Genomic DNA, 21,401 nt, shown 5'->3' with positions numbered 1-21,401 from the left:
AGCAAAGCAAATGAATATTAGGTTCAGCATATTCTCCAGGCCCCCCAATAAAGGAGAATAATGGTAACTACATACAGAATTGCTTGAATTATTAAAAGATATTTGAACTGACCCAGTGACAGTGAGTACTACATAGGAGGCCCTAAACAAATAGTAATTAACAGTGACAGTAGTAATAATTATAATAATAGCTTAAATTTATTAAGGCTTTATTATGTACCGTACACTGCACTAAACAATATTTACATTATCTCATTTAATCATTACAATGACCGTATGATTGCCAATATTATAGTTACCATTTTACAAATTAGGAAACCAAAGTTTAGAGGTAAGTGACTGGTTCAAGATCACATAACTAGTGACAAAGACACTATCTGTCTCTGATTCTAAAAGCCATGTGTTTGACTCATATGGAAAGAGAAGACTGGGAGGGAGAAAAGAGAAGAAAATCTTTGAAAATAAAATACTTCAATTAGTAATGGTAACACTTGATCTTAGACTCTGCAACAATAAATTCACATATTCCCCATTTAAATGTAGAACAAGTAAAAGGAGAGTTTGCTTCTAACCTAACTATATCTAGTATTACTTTTGTAATATTTTCTATAATTCTAGTTTTTCATCCATATTTCTCAGTGCATGACAATTCCAGGAATTGCAAACCCTTTAATCACTCTTGCAATAAAATTATTTACCGTCTTTCGGTTGAAATCTTGTTTAAAACCAAAATATTAGAAATTATAACTGCCAATCTGGAATATAAAGTATAAGAGAATGTGTCCCTTTTAAACTTTTCTGTCCTTTCTCCTGCCATCTAAATTGTAGCAGTAAACTTCTCCCTCAGTGACTCTGCAGTGGCTCATGAGTGTGCTGCCAATTTATAATGGAAAAATGAAGCCCTGAGTTCAGTTATATTTCCTGGGATACTTTGTCCGCAAACCAGAAGTACTACAGAAGTAACAGCACAAATGGAGTGGCAAGTTACTCTCTCAAATTTAGTTTGTCCAGGCCAAGAATTCATTCTGTTCTTCCAACTGAGCAAGTGACTTCAAAGAGTGCTAATTAAGTTTTGTAACATTTTAAAAAATATAATGGCTAATATTTTATCAAAGTTCTTTCATGTGCATTATTTCATCTGATCTCATGATAACCTTAGGAGATCAGTATTATCATCATTTCACAAATCAGAAAACTGAGGTTCCCAAATTTCTTCTAAATCATGAAAGCCCCTAGAAAGTGTAACTTAATAGCTACCAGAACTTTTTCAGTCTCTCTCATCTCTAGTCTTTCTAATTATATTCAATGATATATGTTGAAAATTATAAAAATTCTAGTATTATAAGCATATTATGTGTCTTTTAGAATTTTGTTTTTATTCCATATGTCTAGGAAACTTGCTATTGGTACCCCCTAAATATAAGTTAGGTGTCAACCCTTATTTGCACTTTTCCATTTCTTATAGCTCAGTATAAAAATTCTATAATAACTTTTTGATTATTCTGTCTGTCTATATTAGTTAAGATAATTTCCCATTGGTTATCTCACAGTCTTCCAAACTTTAAAATTAGAAACTATTTAGCTTCCTTTTTCTTTAAAAAAAAAAAGTCTGAATTCCAAAGTGTCATATAGTATAACAGAGTCATATGCTATAGATAACTTTGCTATTTACTTGGTATCTAGAATGAATGAGTAGTTGTAAGAGTTTTTCAACAAACTTATAAATTATCCTAATTATCCCAATTCTGCCTTAGAGTTTCATCAAATTCACATTGAGTCCATATTGGCAATATAAGTTCCTCTACTAAAAGGAAAATCCACTTGTATTCTTAAGCAAAAATAAGTTCTGTTTTTTCACTATCATAAGCTGATCAAAAACCTGTCTTATCTTTTATGAATTGGCACCATTACAATACTCTTTATTATAAATTCTACTCTTCTGTATCTACTCTTATCTCTGTATTTTTGTATCTACTGTATATATAGCATCTTGCAACATCTCTTACACGATGTTGTTTCATTGTATTTTTTAATTATTTAAATTACTTATTTTGAAATAATTTTAGACATAAGGAAGAGTTGAAAAATAGTTACGAAGAGTTCCTATGCACTCTTTACTTCACTTCTCCTAATTCTAACCTATTATATAACAAATGGTAAAATTGTCAAAACTAAGAAACTAATATTGGTACAATGCTATTAATTAAATCATGGACTTTAATCAGATTTCATCAGCTTTTCCACGAATGTCCTTTTTCTATATGAAGATCTAATTTGGGATTACTGAGTAATAATAAGGATCACAATGATGATGATGATATTATTATTATTATTATTATTATTATTATTATTATTATCATCATCATCATCATTATTATTATTGGTTTTGTGGCCAGGACTACAGAGGTAAAGTATGTCTACCAGTTTTCTCTGCTCTAAAGTTATAATTCTTCCTATTATAACTAATAAATATTTGAGGGAAGGATGGTGCTGTGTTGCAAATATCCTGTTTCTCATTAAACATTCATCCACTAATTGAAGCATTCACTGGATTTTGCCTACAGTAATTATTATTGTGATGTTCTATGATAATTTTTTTATTTCCTTCATTTCTTCTACATTTATTAACTGCAGTACTTCTATAAAGAAGACTTGTCCCTTACTCCCCACTTATTTATTTATTTTAATCATTTGTTATGTCAGTATGAACAAACTAATATTTATTAAATTATTTTATTCGTAATTCAATTTTTTTTTTTTTTTTGCTGTTGTTTGGATCATTTGTTGTCAATTTGTTCTAACTTTGGTCATTAAGAGTTCTTTCTAGTTAGCCTCTATATCCTTTTGATATGTCCCCATAGTTTTTGTTTTAGCACTTGCTTATTTCCTGGCATTACCAAATGGCCAGGCTTATCTTGGATTTTTCCTATACAACCCCTAGAATCAACTCTTACTCCAAGAAGTCTAATATTTTTTAATAGGAGAATGATATTTAGGAAGCAAGACCTGTGGTTAAATATGTTCATACCTGTATGAGAATCACTGCTTCTATGGCATAATATGTATGAATACTAACTAATGCATGCACACATATCTATATTACTTCTGTTTCTATGTATCTGTATATATTTTTAAAAGAACGCATTGGTTAATATTGATATCTCTTATGTCAATCCAGCACCACAGAGTTCACTCTATTATTCCTAATATGTTTTTTAATAAATTCTTTTACAATATAAGAAATCTGACTTTCTTTATCTACAATATGTTTACTTATTTATTCAAACATAGTATACATGAAAAGTAGTTCCAGAATTCCTAACCCATGCCTACTTGAAAAACAAATTTATCAAACTAGAATACATTATTTGTATGTGGTAATTTTTATCTTTAGCCTTAAGGTATCCAGTCAAGAAAAATATTTTCCTAAGTTACTTGGGTCAGTTCCTTTCTTCTCTATCCTTTTCAGTGTAGTTACACCATTCATTTTTCACAGTCTAGATTGTATCTTGGGTCTTCTTGACATTCTATTTGTTTTTTTGTTAGTTTGCATACTCTTTATATTCTAGAGTTGTATGGATTTTGACAAATACAAAAATTTCTATATTAACTGCCATAGTACTATAGCAAACAGTTCAATCACCCCCCAAATTTCCCCATGCTGCCTTTTTTTAATCAATCTCTACCTACCACTCAGCCACTGTCAACCACTAATCTGGTTTTTAATGATATATTTTTACCTTTCCTAGAATACTATATAAATCAAATTATATAATTATACAGGCTTTTGGCTTCTTCATCATAGCAAAATGTACTTTAAATTTATCGGATGTGTATATATGGGGAGAAGGGAGTGTAGGGGTGTCTGGAGACTTCTAGAATGATGATGTGAGGAGCTCTACAGATCCGTACCTCAGTGAAGGAACCATAGCTGATGAAAACCATTATTAAAAGCAACTATTTAAAGTTTCTTTAAATTATCCCAAGGGCATACAGCAAAGGAAGAAATATTTATTAAATCTCAATAAAAAAGCAAATCTGTGGCATTTGAGTCACAACCAACTCCCTCCACCTCTCTTAGCAGCTCTTGAGAGTGGCAAGATAGAAGCTCTACTCTAAGTTGGTACATCCATGACACAGAGCTCCCTATCCACCCAGCTCCCAGCCAAGGGCTACAGTATCTCTCCAGAAGGTACAGGCCAACAACATTTCTCATCTCTGCCCTCACCCCCCCAGCTCAGCATAGCAAAGTCTCTATTTCAGGCAAGAATTGTTAGAGATCTAAGGCTGTCTTCTTCCACCCAACTCCAACTCATAGAACAGAGGCTCCACCCCAGGCACAACAGACCAAGAATATTGAGATCCCAGTTACTCTTGTACCAGCTTGCTCACAGTACAGAGGTTCCTTACTGGGAAAGACAAAGCAAAAAGACCAGAAGCTACCACTCTTATCTATTGCCCTGCTCATAAAGCAGGGTTGACACTCTGAGAGAAGCCACCACTATCCCTGCCTAAAGCTCCAGAGCAGTGCCTCAGAGATTTTGTACAGGGAAGGAGGAGGCAATAAAAGCAGGAAGCTCAATAGTTCTCCCAAAGGAACTGACTATATTTGGAAAACATATGGAGGAGTTTGCAACTAAGGATGTTCTCAAAAACAATGGAGGTTTTTTGTTGTCGTTGTTTTTTGTTTGTTTGTTTGTTTGTTTGTTTTTGCTGGTAGACAATAATAGGAGGCAAGTAGCTATATGAAATGAAAAAAAAAAAAAAAAGTAACCTGGAAGCTAGCTTATTTACCAGAGAGATCCAGAGGAAGAGAAAGCTAAGTAGACACTTCTCACCCCGGGTCAGAAAAAAAAAGACATAAAGACTGTCCTCAAAAATCTATCCCTGCAAAGGGGAACTAATTTAGTTGGATCAGACTGTGGAGCTATTGCTACTCAAGGGCACTGCTAAGAACAGTACAGAAATAACCTGGCAATTAATAAAGCCTAACAGCTGGATGTGATATCAACAGAGGCAGAGAATTTAACAGAAAGATTGAAAAAAGTCAAAGAGAGCTCTGCTAAAATCACTGTAATCCCATGGTGATTACATGCCTGAGGCTTCACCTTCCCTCTGAATAGAAACATTAGAGGCTTCAGACTATGGGGGGAAAGAGAAGAATACTTCACTAAATCAGTCCATAAAAGCCATTAAATGAATAGACAATAAAATAAAAACAAACATTGCAGAGGAGCTGGTGGAGGAATCATTATCCAAAGTTGCTATAGTACATTATCTAAAATGTCCTATTTTCAACAAAAATGATGAGACAAGCAAAGAAATGTGAAAATCTGACTCATACAGAAGAAAAGGGGTAGACAACAGAAATCGCTTGTGAGAGTATCCAGATGTCAGGCTGAGTGGATAAAGACTTCAAAATAACATTATAAGTATGGTCAGGAAAAAAAAAATGCTTAATGAATTACAGGAAGGAATGATGAAAATGCCTTGCTAAACAGAGAGTATCAATAAAGAGAAATAAATTATTTTAAAAGAACCAAATAAAAATTCTGGAATTGAAAAGTACAATAAGTAAAATGAAATATTCACTAAAGGTTAAAAAATGAACTGGGAGAAGAAAGCAGTAAAGTTGAAAATAGATTGATAACAATTATGTAACCTGAAAAGCAGAAAGAAAAGAGAATGAAGAAAATAAAGACTTAGAGAAAAGTGTAATGTCATTAAATACACCAACCTAGGCATAATGAGAGAGTACCAGGGAAGAGGAGAGAAGGAAAGAAACAAACAAACAAAAAAAAAATTAAAGACTTAATGGCTAAAAATTTTCCAAATTTGATGAAAATATTAATCTACACATCCAAGAAAGCTCAATGAGCTCTAAGTAGGATAAATGTAAAGAGATTCACATTCAGACATATCCAAGTCAAAATATTGAAAACCAATGACAAAAAAATAATCTTGAAATCTAGAGAAAAACTACTTGAAATGAAAAGATAAGACCAGTAAGATTAGCAGCTGACTTCTCATCAGAAACAATGTAGGACAGAAGGAAGTGGATGATGTACTGAAAATTTTGAAAAGTTTCGGAAGAAAAAATTTCAGTCAAGAATTATATATATGGTAAAATTATTTTTCAAAAATATAGGTGAAAATTCCCAGATAAACAAAAACTGAGAGAATTTGCTGCTAACAGACCTGGTTTACAAGATATTTTAAAGGAAGTTCTTTGAGTCCATATATAAAAAAAAGAAGTACTGGTAAAGGCAATATGAAATATGAAAATATAAGAAACATAATAAAAACATATTTCTTCTTTCTTCTATTAACTATTTTTTTAAAAAAATTAGTCATTATATGAGTTTTCAATTCATTATATGGAGCCAGTGTTTCCTGAAACCAAAACCCAGACTAGACGTAACAAGAAAACTACAGGCCAATATCTCTTATGTATAAACAACAACAAAAAGTACTCAATAAAATACTAGCAAACCAAACACAACAATACATAAAAAAGGATTATACACCATATTTTAGTGCAATTTATCTCAGGAATGCAGGTTTGGTTTGACATCTGAAAATTAATTAATGTAATACACCATATCAATTAAAAAAAAAGAACACATGAGTGTTTCAATAAATAAGAAATACAACACCCTTTATATTAAAAGCATTCAATAAATGACAAATTCAAAGTAACGTCCTCATCCTGATAAAAGACATCTATGAAAAAATCACAGCAAATGTCATACTTAATACTGAATGATTGAATGTTTTGCCCCTTAGATCAGAAATAAGACAAGAATGTCTGCTCTTGCTACTTCTATTCAACATTGTACTGGAGGTTCCATCCAGAGAATTCAGGCAAATAATGAAATGAAATCCATCCAGCTTGGATGGATGACACAATCTTGAATATAGAAAAATCCCAAGGAACTCACACACCCCCCACACACAAAAAAATGCCATTGGAACTAATAAATGAGCTCAGCAAAACTGAAGGATTCAAGATTAACATACAAAATCTATTTTATTACCATGCAATAGTAATTAGAAATATAAAATTAAGAAATCAATTCCACTTATAATATCATCACAAAAAAGAAAATAGCCAAGTACAAAATTAATCAAAGAACTACAAGATTCATACACTGAGAACTACAAAATATTTTTGAAATAAATTAAAGAAGACAATATAAATAGAAAGACATACCATCATCATGGACCAATAGACTTAATATTGCTAAAATGGTAATATTACCAAATTGCTTGGCAGATTCAACACAATTCCTATCAAAATCCTAACCAACTTCTCAGCAGAAATTAACGAGCTTTCTCCAAACTCCACATGGAAACACAAGGGACCTGAAAAAAAATCTTGCCAAAAAAAAAAAAAAAAAAAGTTGGGTACTTGCACTTCTTTGTTTCAAAACTGTGACATGTCTATAGTTCAAGACAGTGGAGTACTGGTAAAAGGATAAACATACAGGTCAATGGATCAGAAATAAACCTTCACATTTACTGTGAATTGATTCTCAACAAGGGTGCCAGGAAATTCAATGGGGAAAAAAACAGTCCCTTCAATAAAAAAAAAAAAAAAAAAGAAGGAAGGAAGAGAAGGAGGAAGGGAGGGAAATAAGTGTTGGAGAAATTAGAACTCTCACACATTGGTCATGGGATTGTAAAATGGAGCAGCTACTTTGGAAAACAATTTGGCAGTTCCTCAAAAAGTTAAACATAAGAGTTACCAGATGACCCAGCAATTTCACTCCTGGATATATATCCGAGATATAAAAACATGTCCACACAAAGCATGTATGTAAACTTACATAAAGCACTATTCATAATAATCAAAATGTGGATATCACCTAAATGTCCATCAATTGATGAATAGATAAGTAAAATGTAGTATATCTATACAATGAAATATTATTCAGCCATATAAAGAAATGAAATATTGGTATGTACTACAACATGGGAAAACCTTGAAAACATTATGCAGAGTGAAAGAAGCCACTCACAAAAAGATACGTTTATATGGAATATGCAGAACAGGCAAATCTATACAAACAGAAATTATATTAGTGGTTAGCAGGGGCTAAGAGAAAGAAAATAAGAGTGAATGCTTATGGGGTTTCTTCTAGGGGCTGTGAAAATGTTCTGAAATTGCATAGTAATGATTGTTGTATAATTCTGTGAATGTGGCTAAAACAATAGATAATATACTTCAAAGAGTAATTTTATGGTATGTGAATAACACTCAATAAAGCTGTTACTTTTTTTAAGTCACATATTCTTGAAATGAAAAAATTATAGAAATCAAAGACAAATTAATGGTTGCTATAGATTAAAATAGGGCAGTGGTGGGTGAGACTATAAAGGGGCAGCACAAGGTCTTTGTGGTTATGGAACTATTTTGTATCTTGATTATGCTCATGGCTACACAAATCTACACAGTGGTGTACTAAAATGGCAGAGAACGATATGCACATATTGTACCAATATAAGACTCTTGATTTGCTATTATACCATTATTATGCAAGATACAACCATTGAGGGAAACTGAATGAGGAATCTGCTGGACCTCTCTGTACCATCTTTATAACTCTCTATGAATCTAATTATTTCAAAACAAAAAGTTTTAAAATATTTTAAAAAACTAATAATCTTCAAATCTCATCCTTATCAAAATGTCCTAATTATTAACTTGATTGTCTATGAGTTCCTTAATACCTGAAATAGATACCCTGGCAAATAGATATGATGTATTACAGGTTTTGTCTCTCACTGCCATGAAATAATTTGGTACTCCTGTCTATTAATTAATCTCATACTTGCTTAGAGTCAAGCAAGTATTGTGATTCTTTCTTTCCAGTGCCTAGCACACTGTTTTGCACATAGTTGGCAGTACTAAAATATTTAATTATGAATGAATTCTGAATCTTTAGGTCTCAGACAGCAAACTGAGCTGTGGTGGACAAAAAATTGTACTATGAAGCTAGTTTAAAGGTAATATGAACCTCTAATTTAGAGCATCTTCTTTTTATTATAAAGACTTTATTTTTTAGAGCAGTTTTAGGTTCACAGAAAAATTTAGAGGAAGGTACAAAAAGTTCTTATATATCCCCAACCCCTATACATACATAGCCTCTCCCATTATCAACATTGGCCATCAGAGTTACACTGTTACAATTGAAGAACTGACAATGACACATCGGATGATTCAAAGTAGCATCTTTTCCAGGTAAAAATTTCTCAGTTTCTCTGAAAAAATACAGTCCTTATTTAACTGTATTCCTACTATAGTTTGCATAAATATGCTTCTCTAAGCCTAATGACCATGAAATCACTACTTAATTTAAATAAGTCCTAGTTGTATACATAAACATTTTCTGGAAAAAGTAACATTTTCAATGACATGATGTCATTCTGTGTCTTGTGTCAGAGCATCTTAGCCCATGTCTGCTACTGCATATGGATGTCTTTATACAGTTAGGTCCTGGCTTCTCACTACTTTAGTAACAATTTGAGGATACATAAATGAAGCTCCATGGGATTAGAAAGTAAACCTTATCCTGGGGAAAGCTCTTTAAAACAGATTTTATAATCCAAGATGGCTAGGAATAAGGCTTATAATGGGATATGTTAATCCAGTTCCAGCTCAATAAATACTATTCCCCAAGATGCCCACACACTTCTACATATTAAAATAGCTGATGGCTTGTAACCTAGAGTGTACCTCTTCATGATGCTTGTATGTTGGTCATCTGTACCTTGATTAGTACCAGAATTTCAGTTTATTAGAGGTTCAGGCCCAGAGTTCTAACTGACAAGGTATAAAACAAAGAATGAATAGCTACATGGATTAAGTTTCCAGTAACATTCACAATGCATGTTTCTGGTAGGCTGTGTTAAATGTGACTTGGACCTGAGGACTTATATATCCTCTATCCTGAAATTTCTACCAGAGGATATACTCTACATATGTCACATGTAGGTGTATATAGGCAAATCTGCATCCTGCATCCTCCTGGGCTTCTACCGCTACCCAGGATCTCCAGACTACAGTTCCAGTAGCTGGCATCATACTATGTGGTCTAGCAAACAGTTTGTATACAGATCAAACTCTTCAGCATGGCATAAAAGTACTCCATGAAATAAATGGCTTTTAGGTTCTCCATTTTCATCTCATACCATACCTCACCCATACTCTATGTTCTGGCCATAACACACCACCTGAGCTTCTCATATTTCCTGGAGAAGTTTCACATCTCCCATTTCTTTGCTTGGTTACTGCTTCTACCTGAAGAAACTTCCCGTCCATTGCATTTTCCAGAAAACATCTAATCAACTTGAAAAGCTAGTCAATAAAAGTGTCTTCATCTTAAGTACACTATATGTATTATTTCATTGAAATATATTTTTATTAATCCAATGAGGATTAATCATTAAAACCTCCATATTACAGAGAAGGAAACTGAGGCACAGGAAGGTTGAGTAATGCCCAAAGTCATTCAGTGAGTAAATGGAAGAGCCCAAATAAAAGCCAAATCCATTAGACTATAAAGCCACATAGCCAAAACACTTTCCTCTCTCTTAAACATTCTATGGTTCTACAATAGAATCCTTGGGGAATCTTCTAAACATCCCCAAATCCATACTAGACCTGTTCTATCAGAATCCTTGATGCTGGAGTCTGGGATTTATATTTTGGAAAAGTTCCCTAGGCAAGTTTAATGCACATTCTGTTTGAGAACCACTCCCTGATGATATAGAAGGGCTTACAAAACTATTGACACTTTAGTATACTGCTAAGAAATTGGATCACATCTGAAATCAATTTTGAAAATTTAATGATTTTTCATAAAAGTTAAATGAGACATATCTATTTTGCAAAAATGAGAATCTGTAGAGAAGTATTTCCAAGAGTAACTGCATTCTGGTAACATTTTAATTACATTTTATAAATTAGCAAAAATCTGTTTTGTAAAGAAAAATGAATTTAAATTATCTTTCATTTAAATTCTTGACAAGGAATCAACTACAATTATGTGGAGAAGATCTGAACATTTGATTGAGTGTGTGGCTATCTTAGTGGTCCTTAGGCATCAGAAATAAAATCTCAACTATGATGCAGAAATATTAATAATAGCTTAGGCTTCATATTTCTCAGTGGTGCATGTCCTGAAACAGCAAAGGAAGAATAATTGTAATCAGTAAATTTGAACTGCAAGAAAACAAAAACAATAAGAATTCTCTGGTTTTTGAAAAGCATTGTTTTTAAATGATAGAAATCTGAGAAAAAGACAATGAAATTTGAAATTTTATTTTTCATGCCCTATAGAGAACTTTCCATTTTATTTTTCAAAGTGCTATAGAGGACTTTCCATTTGCTACTTTACACTTTAAATTTATTTCTAAATGCAAGGCTCTTTGTCATTGCATTTATATAATGTGAGGTATTTGAAATAACTGTGTGTGTGTTTTACTTTTTACTTTTTATTCTGAAATAATTTTAGACTTATAGCAAAGTTGCAAAGTACAGTTTTTAACAGAATAAAATGCTCTGTCTCTGATTCTATCTTGTTCAAGCCTGCTTTGTTCCCATTGACTTCAGATTAATAACTTCTTGCATATTGACATGCTAATCATTAGAGGAATTCTTCTTGTGGCTTGAGTTTTACAAAAAGCCCCCTATAAGAAGGTAACTCTCCTGAGGAGATAAGGAAAGTATGTACAAAAATAACGATTTTTTTTTTTTTGTCAAAGATTTGGAGGAACCTTATTACTAGACTCACATCAGCTAGAGTCAATGGACTAAGAACAAAGAGGTTTCACAATCTTCCTCATTTCCTCTTCCCTTGATATAAAAGAATCTCAAACTCTGTACTTTCTTAAGACAGATTTGAGACAACACTAGGTGCCCCATCTTCTTGGTTGGTGCCTTCTCAATCAATAAACCTTTTCTTACTCCAAACTCTGATACTTTGAGTTTTGGTCTTTTGAAGCATCAGGCACACAGACTTTGGATCAGCAACAAGTTCTCATGTACTCCTCATGAGGCTTCTACTATTAATATTTTACTTAACTATGGTAAAAGTATCACAACCCCAAAATTAAAGTAGATATAATATTATTAACTAATTTAAAGACTTGTTTGAGTTTTGACAAGTGCCACACTAATGTCCTTTTCTCTAAACCAGGATGTAATCTAGGATCCCACACTGCACATGATTGTCATGTCTTTTTTGCATTCTCCAGTCTGGGGCAGTTCCTCAGTCTTTGTTTTGCACGACCTTGACACTTTCGAAGAGTACTGGTCAGCTATTTTATCGAATGTCTCTCAATTTGAGTTGGTGAGATATTTTCCCATAATTAGATTAAAGTTACACATTTTGGGCAATACAGTGATGTGTCATATCAAAGGGTTTATGACATTGATAGATCTTATTACTGGTGATACTAATCCTGATCACTTAGTTAAGCTGGTGTAAAATTTCCCCCACCGTAAAGTTATTTCTTTTTACTTTGTAACTACAAAAGAGGAGGGACGCTTTGAGAGTATATGAATATCCTCTATTTCGTCATAATTTTAGCATCCATCAAAGGTCCTTTTATGCAAAAATTATTAGTGTGAAGTTTATCTAAGGGTAATTTTCTATTTTCCTTATTCCTTCTGTTTATTAATTGAAATTCTACAATATGAGGAGCTCTTTTCATTTTTCCACATTTATTTACTTATTCAATTGTTTTTTTTATACTAGGATACACTCATTGATATTTGTTTTCTTCTATAGATTATAATCTATTGCTATAATTATATTTATTTTGTTACTCAAATTGTCCCACTTTGTTCATTGAGAACTCTATGAAGTTTGCTTCTTTGTACTTTTGCCATGTTCCCATCATTTTGGGAGCACTTTCTCACTTGCTGGCATCATAAGATAGTCCAGGCTTATATTATATTTGCCTTGAAAAATTGGACTACTGATATAGTACTCAGAAACAAGAAAATATTTTTTTTCTGTCTTTTTGACATTGCAGACTCTGATACCTTACTTCTCTTTCTGAAAACTCCTGTTTTCCACTCAGATTTCAAAATATTGCATTTACCAGAGAATGCTGAATAAGTGCTAGACAACTGTCAAATGCCTGACATAGAAAATTGGTATTTAAGAAAAGTAACTTAAGAACAAGGTAATCATTCATTCTTATGTCAGAAGATTTTCTTTCTTTTTATCAGGAATCCCTTTATTTTACTTAAAAAGTAAACAAAACACCAATATATAAAGCATTCAAAAGCAATGATGTATTAGTATTAGCATATTAGTATAAATATTCAAAATTATAACATTTGTTTACCCAACAAGCAATATAAAAATTGGGATTTTAATTATAGTTCTAGTTATTTATTAACTTGTTCATTTAATTTAATACTATACTTTGTTTTGATTACATATTTCATGAAAATTCTAATATACATGAATAATTAGTTGCTTGTGAACTTTTTGAGCCCTTCAACTTAACAACCATGTCGGAATTCTCTTCAAGGAAAATGATTTAGAATTTTTTTTTCAAAATAGTGAGAAATTTTTGTTTTAAAGTTGAAACATTTGGGTTCCGAATACTATGGAACAACAAGTATACTCTACACTGTCTCCCATTGAATGTGGCTACAAAACCTGGACAGAATACATGGAACAGCTATTTGACGATTCAAAACTAAATAGCAGCAGATGGACTGGGGAAGAACAGAATTCAAATACCATCATATAAGCAGTGAGTTTACCAACTTTTTTTTTTTTTTTTTTGCTGCTGTATCCCCTAGTCTGAACTCATAATATAGAAAACAAAGAACTGTGTTTTTGCCTCTCCACCCCCAAATTTATTTATTGAAACCTAGTTTTCCAGTGTGTTGTTATTCGGAGGTGGAATCCTGGGGACATGACTAGGTCATCAGCGTGGAGCTCTCATGAAGGGGATTAACAGCCTTATAAAAGAGACCTCTGAGAGCTCTCTCACCTCTTCCACCATGAGAGAACACAGCAAAAAGATCACCACCTATGAACCAGGAAGCAGGCCCTCACCAGACACTGAATCTGCTAGCACCTTGATCTTGGATTTCCCAGCCTCCAGAAGTGTGATCAATAAATTTCTATTGTTTATTAGCCTCTCTTTTTATTTTATTTTTTTTCTAGCAACCCAAACAGATGAAGACAGAAGCAGACAGAGAAAGCTCCAGGAGAAGCCTTTTAGTTCTGGCTCAAGAAATGGGAAAGGGGATGCATAACACTCAAAGAGTGTGAAAATACTCCATTTTGTTATTTCCTTTATCCATTCCCCTATCCCAGCTTTCCAATTATGCTGTGGTGGCAGTGGTAGCAGCAGCTTTGAAAAGCAAGGACAATGAGTTGGCAAAAGCCAAAATCCTCAGCAAAGGGAATGTTCCTCTAAGTTCATTGGAATGGCAGTTTCAAAGGGGTAGAGTCAAATACAGTTGCCCTTTTTCTCTCTCTGCCCTGCTGCCACTTGGCTCCAAAGATATGTGCAGTTATGGAAGTGCACAGGAGAATAGGGTAACCAAAGGCATAGCATTCAGGCCAGAGGACCAAGAGGGGCACACCAGGATACTGCAAATTGCCAAAGAGATCATGAGAGAGGAACTTGGGAATATGACCACATAAAGTTGCTTATAACTCCTGGGTGCATGCACTTTGAGAATTGAACCAACAGCTACACTACCACCCAAATCCAAGACTAGCTATTAAGTGGAGCAAAGATTCGGATAGCTCTACAAACGCTTAGAAAACTGAAGTGATATTAACCACAGCCAACAGAATGCTAATTGGAACTTTGTGGTTTGGATCCAATCACCTTGAAATGACAAAGTTCAATATTGTGATTCATAAGAAATATATATTTGATCTTCGTCCATAGTTATTGGCTCACAGCTCCCAAAACCCTGGGAATTTCCTGAGCAATAAGAACAATAGGAGCATCTTTTGTTACAATATTTGGTCTCTAGTCCTGAGTTCCAGAAAATGCTTCAGAGCCATTAAGGTAAAATGGGTTTCTTGTTATTCATGACAAGCCCACTTCCATCCCAACTGAGTTTATGTTAATGAGGTTACTTTTAGAAAACACCTTAGGATAGGAGCTGGTTGCTAGGGAAACCAATCCTGAATAATAGAGGGTTAGAACTTTGAATCCCACAGTCAGATTTCCTGGGAAGGGGAGAAAAGCAGAGGTTGAATCAGTCACCAATGTCCAATGATTTAAACAATCATGTCTATGCAATGAGCCACTATAAAAACTCAAAGGGAGAGGTTTCAGAAAGTTTCCAGGTTGGGAGAACAAAATACTTTTATGCCATGATGGGCTCCAAACTCCAGAAGTACAGAAGCTCCTTTGTTCAGAACCTTGTCTTATGTATCTCTTCATCTGGCTGTTGATTCATATCCTTTAATATCTTTTATGATAAACCAGTAAACTAGTGAGTAAATGAGTTTTCAGAGTTCTATGAGACACCGTAGCAAATTAATCAAACCCAAAGAGAGGGTCATGAGAACCTCTGATTTATAGCCAGTTAATAAGAAGTATAGATAAGAACCTGGACTTGTAATTTTCATCTTGAGTTAAAGAGGGTCCTTGGAATCTCCAATTTTTAACCTCTCAGTCAGAAGCATACCTGGGTTTGTGATTGGCCTCTGAAGTAGAGGACAGTCTTGTGGGACTGAGCCCTTAATCCCTGGAATCTGATGCTATCTATCTCTGGCTAGACAGTGTCAAAATTGAGCTGAGTTTTCAGACACTCTGCTAACGTATAAGAATTGTTTATTTGTATAGGAAAATCCTCAAACCCTTGGAATTGGGTCCAGGAATCAAAAAAAAAAAGTGACCTGGATGATAAATCAACAGAAACAATCTCATATGAACAACAGAGAAGAAAAAATGATTGAATAAAAAAAGAACAACGTCTCAGTGATATGTGGGACAATAATAAAAAATCTAACGCTCATGGTGAATTTTCAGAAGTAGAAGAGAAAGAGTGTAATGCAGTAAAAATATTTGAAGAAATAATAGCCAAGAAAGTCTTAAATTTGGCAAAACCAAAAACCTAATGATTTAGCAAATCTCAAATAAGATTAAGCCAAAAAACAAAAATCTATGCCCAAACATATCATAATCAATTGCTAAAACTGAATATTAAAAAAATTATTGAGCATAAACAATAAAACAATGGCCTATTACCTATAAAGGAACAACAATTTGAATAATTATGGATTTTTCAGCAGAGACACTGAGGCCAGAGACAGTGGCACAACATTTTTAAGGCATGGAACAAAAAAGATTGTCAACCAAGAATTATATACAGAGTAGAAATGTCCTTCAGGAATGGAAGTGAAATAAATATGTTTTCAGATGAAGAAAAACAGGTTATTTGTAGCCAGCTGACCAACTCTAAAAGAATTGTTAACGTGTTCTTCGTACAGAAGAGAAATTATGCTAGGAGGAAACTGGGAACATCAGAATGAAGGAAGAGCAACAGAAATAGTAAATATCTTTGTAAATAAACAGACTATTCTATTGGTCTTTAAAATACATTTGATGGTTAAAAGCAAACATTATAATATTGTTTGATAACCTTTCCAATGTATGTAGATATAATTTGTAAGACAAATATAACAAAAGTAGAGGGGTAAAGGGACCTATATCATGGAAAAGTTTCCATATTCCACTAGAAGTGGTAAAATTTGATTCTAGATAGATTCTAACTTAAGTAGGTACATAATAATCCTTACAGTAATTATTAAAATACTAAAAAAAAGCATATAGCCAAAATCAAAATGCAATACCACATTTTCAAGAATATATGGGTGTTTTATTAATCTTGTTTACAACTACACTGTAGGTCTACAAAGTGCCTGAAACTGGGGATACAAGAACTAATAAATACAAAGGAATCAGTTGTAAAGGAGCACATGAGATATACTGCTCTTCTCTAAAACTCAAGACCTAATTCAGTCTATTCTTTACATTCTTCTACATACATCATATTAAACCATCCCGACAATCTAATTTCTGTTCTTTGACACTGATTTCTAACTCCTTATGATATCTCTTTTGTTTTTGTTTTGAGATATAATTTATACACCATAAAATTCATTTTTTTAAATGTACAATTGAGTGCTTTAAACACATTCCCAAATTTGTGCATCCGTACAACTATCTAATTCTAGAACATTTTCATCACTCCCCAAAGAAACCCCATACTCATGAGCAGCCACTCCTTCCCTCAGCACCTAGAAATCACTAATTTACTTTGTCTCTATGGTTTTGACTATTCTTGATATCTCATATAAATGAAACCCAACAATAGGTGGCCTTTCATGTCTGGTTCCTTTAACTTAGCACGATGTTTTCAAGAGTGATTCACCTTGCAAGAATCAGTACTTCATACCATTTTACAGATGAAAAATACTCCATTGTATGAATATACTACATTTGATTATCCATTCGTAAGCTAATAAAAATTTATGTTGTTCTGGACATTTTAACTATTATAAGTAAAGCTTCTATGAACTTATGTGGACACTTATGTTTTCAACTCCCATACCAAAGACTGAAATTGCTGGGTCAGATAGTAAGTAACTTCATGTTTAAAATTTTAAGGAACTGCTAAACTGTTTTCCAAACAATGCATGGGGTTTCCAATTTATCTTCATACTTAACAACACTTGTTCTTGTCTGCCTTATAGTCCTCCTGGTTGTGTCACATTGTAGTTTAGACCTGTATTTATAAAATAACTTATGATGCTAAGCATCTTTTCATGAGCTTATTGGCCATTTATACATCGTCTTTGGACAAATGTCTATTTAAATTCTTTGTCTACTTTTACGTGGGTTATTTGTCTTTTTATTGTTGCATTGTAGGAGTTCCTTATATATCCTGGATACTAGACACTTAATGGTATCTTTGACTCTAACTTGTAGTGTTTCACTGAATTCAATCATTTCTTTGTAATGAGCACATATTTCTTATTTCCTAGACCCACAATTATCACCTTAGCTCAGGCCTTTAACACCTAATGCCTAGACCAATCATTAAGAAATATAATCTAGTTGATTTATTACAAGAGCCTTCTATGAGATCTTCTTTCCTATGGTTTTTTAAATAATATTCTTTTATCTTTTAATTATGGTTGGCATACAATAATATATTAGTTTCAGGTGTACAATATAGTTATTAGACATCTATATTTCTAACGAGGAGATCACTCCAATAAATCTAGTTCCTGTCGGACATCATACATAGGTATCATAATCCTATCAGCTATATTCCTTATGTTATCCTTATACCTCCATGACTTTTGTAATGACTATTTTGTTTTTCTTTCTTTTTCTTTTTTTTAATTAATTAATTAATTTTTAATTCTTTAATGTCAGCACATATTTAACCCTTTTTACACCATCTACCTCCCTCTTCCTCCTCCCTCCCCCTCTACACTCTGGTAACCACTACATTTTTTTTTCTTCTTAAAGAAATGCCTCCAACATTTCCCATAATACTGGCTTGATGGTGATAAACTCCTTTAGCTTTTCACATCTGGAAAACTCTTTCCCCCTTCTATTCTAAATGAAAGTTTTTCTGGGTAGAGTAATCTTGGTTGTAAGTCCTGGCTTTTCATCAGTTTGAAAAATTTGGTGCCAAACCCTTCTGGCCTGCAAAATTTCTGTTAAGAAATCAGCTGATAGTCTTATAGAAGCTCCCTTGTAGGTATCTAACTGCTTTGGTATTGATGCTTTTAAGATTCTCCCTTTGTCTTTAAGCTTTGGCATTTTAACTATGATGTGTCTTTGTGTGGGTCTCTGTGGGTTCATCTTGTTTGGGACTCTCTGCAAATCCTGGGTTTGTATGTCTATTTCCTTCAGCAGACTAGGGACGTTTCAGTCATTTCTTGAAATAAGTTTTCGATTTCTTGCTCTCTTCTTCTCATGTGCCTATGATGAGAATGTTGTTACACTTGATGTTGTACCAATGGTTCCTTAAACTATCTTCATTCTTTTAGATTCTTTTTTCTTGTTGCTTTTCTGATTGAGTGTCCTCCGCTATCCCCTTCTCTAAATTGCTGATTCGGTCCTCCATTTCTTCCACTCTGTTGACTCCTTCTAATATACTCTTCATCTTGGATACTGTATTTTTCATTTCTGACTGGTTCCCTGTTATGTCTTCCATCTCCATTTTTATGTTTCCCATCTCTGTGTTAAAGTTCTCATTGAGATCCTCTACTCTTCCCTTAAATTCATTGAGCATCCTTATAAGCAGTGTTTTGAACTCTGCATCTGGTAGATTATGTGTCTCCATTTTGTTTAGTTTTTTTCTAGAGCTTTGTTCTATTCTTCTATATGGAACATGTTTCTTTGTCTCCTTATTTTGGCTGCCTCCATGTGTCTGTTTCTATGTATTAGGTAGGGCTCCTAAGTCTTCCAGTCTTAGTAGAGTGGCTTTATGTAATAGGTATGCTGTGGAGCCCAGCAGCACATTCTTCCCTAGTCACCTGAGCTAGATGTTCAAGGTGTGTCTTTTGTGTGAGATGTGTGTGCCCTCCTGATGTAGTTGTGACTTGGTTGCTGTATGCCCTTCAATGGGAGAGATTGGCCCTTGGGCTGATTGGTTGTGAGGAATGGCCAGTGAAGGGCTAACTCTATGGAGTAAGATTCACTTTGGCAGAACTCCGGTGCCTGCCCAGTCTACACTTTGGGTGAGTCCTCTTCTGATGCAGCCCTTGGTAGTGCTCTGGTTCCATTGCTGGTCAAAGCAGGCCACTGGGTGTGCTGGCAGAAGGGCCTCCTGGGAGAGGCCCAATTGCAGGCCAAATTCAGCCACGGCTTATGACTTCTGGAGCCACCTGGTAAGAGTCACCAAGAAATCTGCAGATGGTTGCCGCCCATGCTCAGCTTACTGGTGCCTTGAGAGGCCAAGCCAGAAACCAATGCTAACTGTCGCTAGTGCTGGGCTTGGTGCTGCTCAGCAAGAGGTATGGGGCACACCGAGGCCAGATGCTACTTCTTTGGGTTTTGTGATCCTTGGAGAGATTTTAGAAAAGTCTGCAGCATGAGTCAAAATAGGCCATTTGTTTGGAATAAACCACTGGAGGCAGCTTGGGTGGGCCTGCAATTTGGGAGAAGTGGAGTCTCAAGGAATCACCTGGGCAGAGAGACTGGGGTTATCTGGATTGGTTGAAACTCAGGTATGGTTGTCGCACATTGGGAGGGAGAAAGGCTCAACCAAGGAACAATGAATACTGCCAGCACTTTTGTCCAGGAGAAAGCCTCCCTTCCAGACCTCACCCTGAAGCCCAACAACTCAATGTCACCCTGTATGTCCCTGGAGCTCCTCGAGTAGCTTCCCCACCACTGGAGAGCAGAGCGAGTGAGTTCATCAGCAAATAAGGCCGGGCATGGGCCATTTAAGTGGAAAGTACGGGACTACTACAGCCCTCCATCTCACTCAGCCACAACCTCCACTGATTTTTCACAGCCAGAGGTTATGGGGACTTCTATTCCTGGCACTGGAACCCTGGGACAGGGAGTCCAGTGTAGGGCAGGGAACTCTCACTCCTCAGGGTGGTGGAGGGGGTTCTTCAGCCAGGATAACTCTCCTGATTCTCAACTACCACATGCTGTTGTGGGACTGGCTATTCACATCTCTGCCCCTCCTACTAGCCTCTTCTGTAAGGCCCCAGTTGCAGGACTTCTGTTCAGCCAGAACTCAGGTGACTCCCAGTTATGATTTCTTTATAGTTTCATTGTAATTTTGGTGTGGTCACAAGAGAAGGCATCTAGCTTCTATGCCATCTTGACCAGTCTCCTTTCTTTCCTAGGGTTTTTAAAGTATCCCTCAAATCATCTTGCACTTTGCATCAAAATTAATATTTCCCATATATGCATGTCTTAATATATGTGACCTTGTTACAAAAGTCTTTACTTTTTTTAATCAAAGCATATATTAGGCTGACGACCCTTCAGAATTTTAGATGTTGATAATACTTCAGAATTGAGGTACAAAGTTATTGCCCCTTCTTCTTTTAGTGTGAAGGGAGGGTAGTTCAGAGAATTAGGTAGAAGAGGCAATTATATTAAAAATAACTTCTTACACTCATGAACATGGTTTAGAAATTCATTTGGATTGTTAAAATATTCTTTTAAGTTTTTATTTGAAAGAGAAAGAAACAAAAAGTGATGTATAAAGTCTTTGATGGCAAGGGTATATGAGGTAATGATAAGCTGGTAGTGAATCAAACTGATAATAGGATGAGGACCCTAAGTCCTTAGTGAGTAGGTAAAGAGTATACAAGGTGCCTAGAACATAAAGGGAAGTACATCAAGGAAGGTGAGAA

Source organism: Pteropus vampyrus, unplaced genomic scaffold (genome assembly GCF_000151845.1).
Source record: "Pteropus vampyrus isolate Shadow unplaced genomic scaffold, Pvam_2.0 Scaffold302, whole genome shotgun sequence".
Classification (NCBI taxonomy): Eukaryota; Metazoa; Chordata; class Mammalia; order Chiroptera; family Pteropodidae; genus Pteropus; species Pteropus vampyrus.
Note: the sequence above shows the minus strand (reverse complement) of the source record.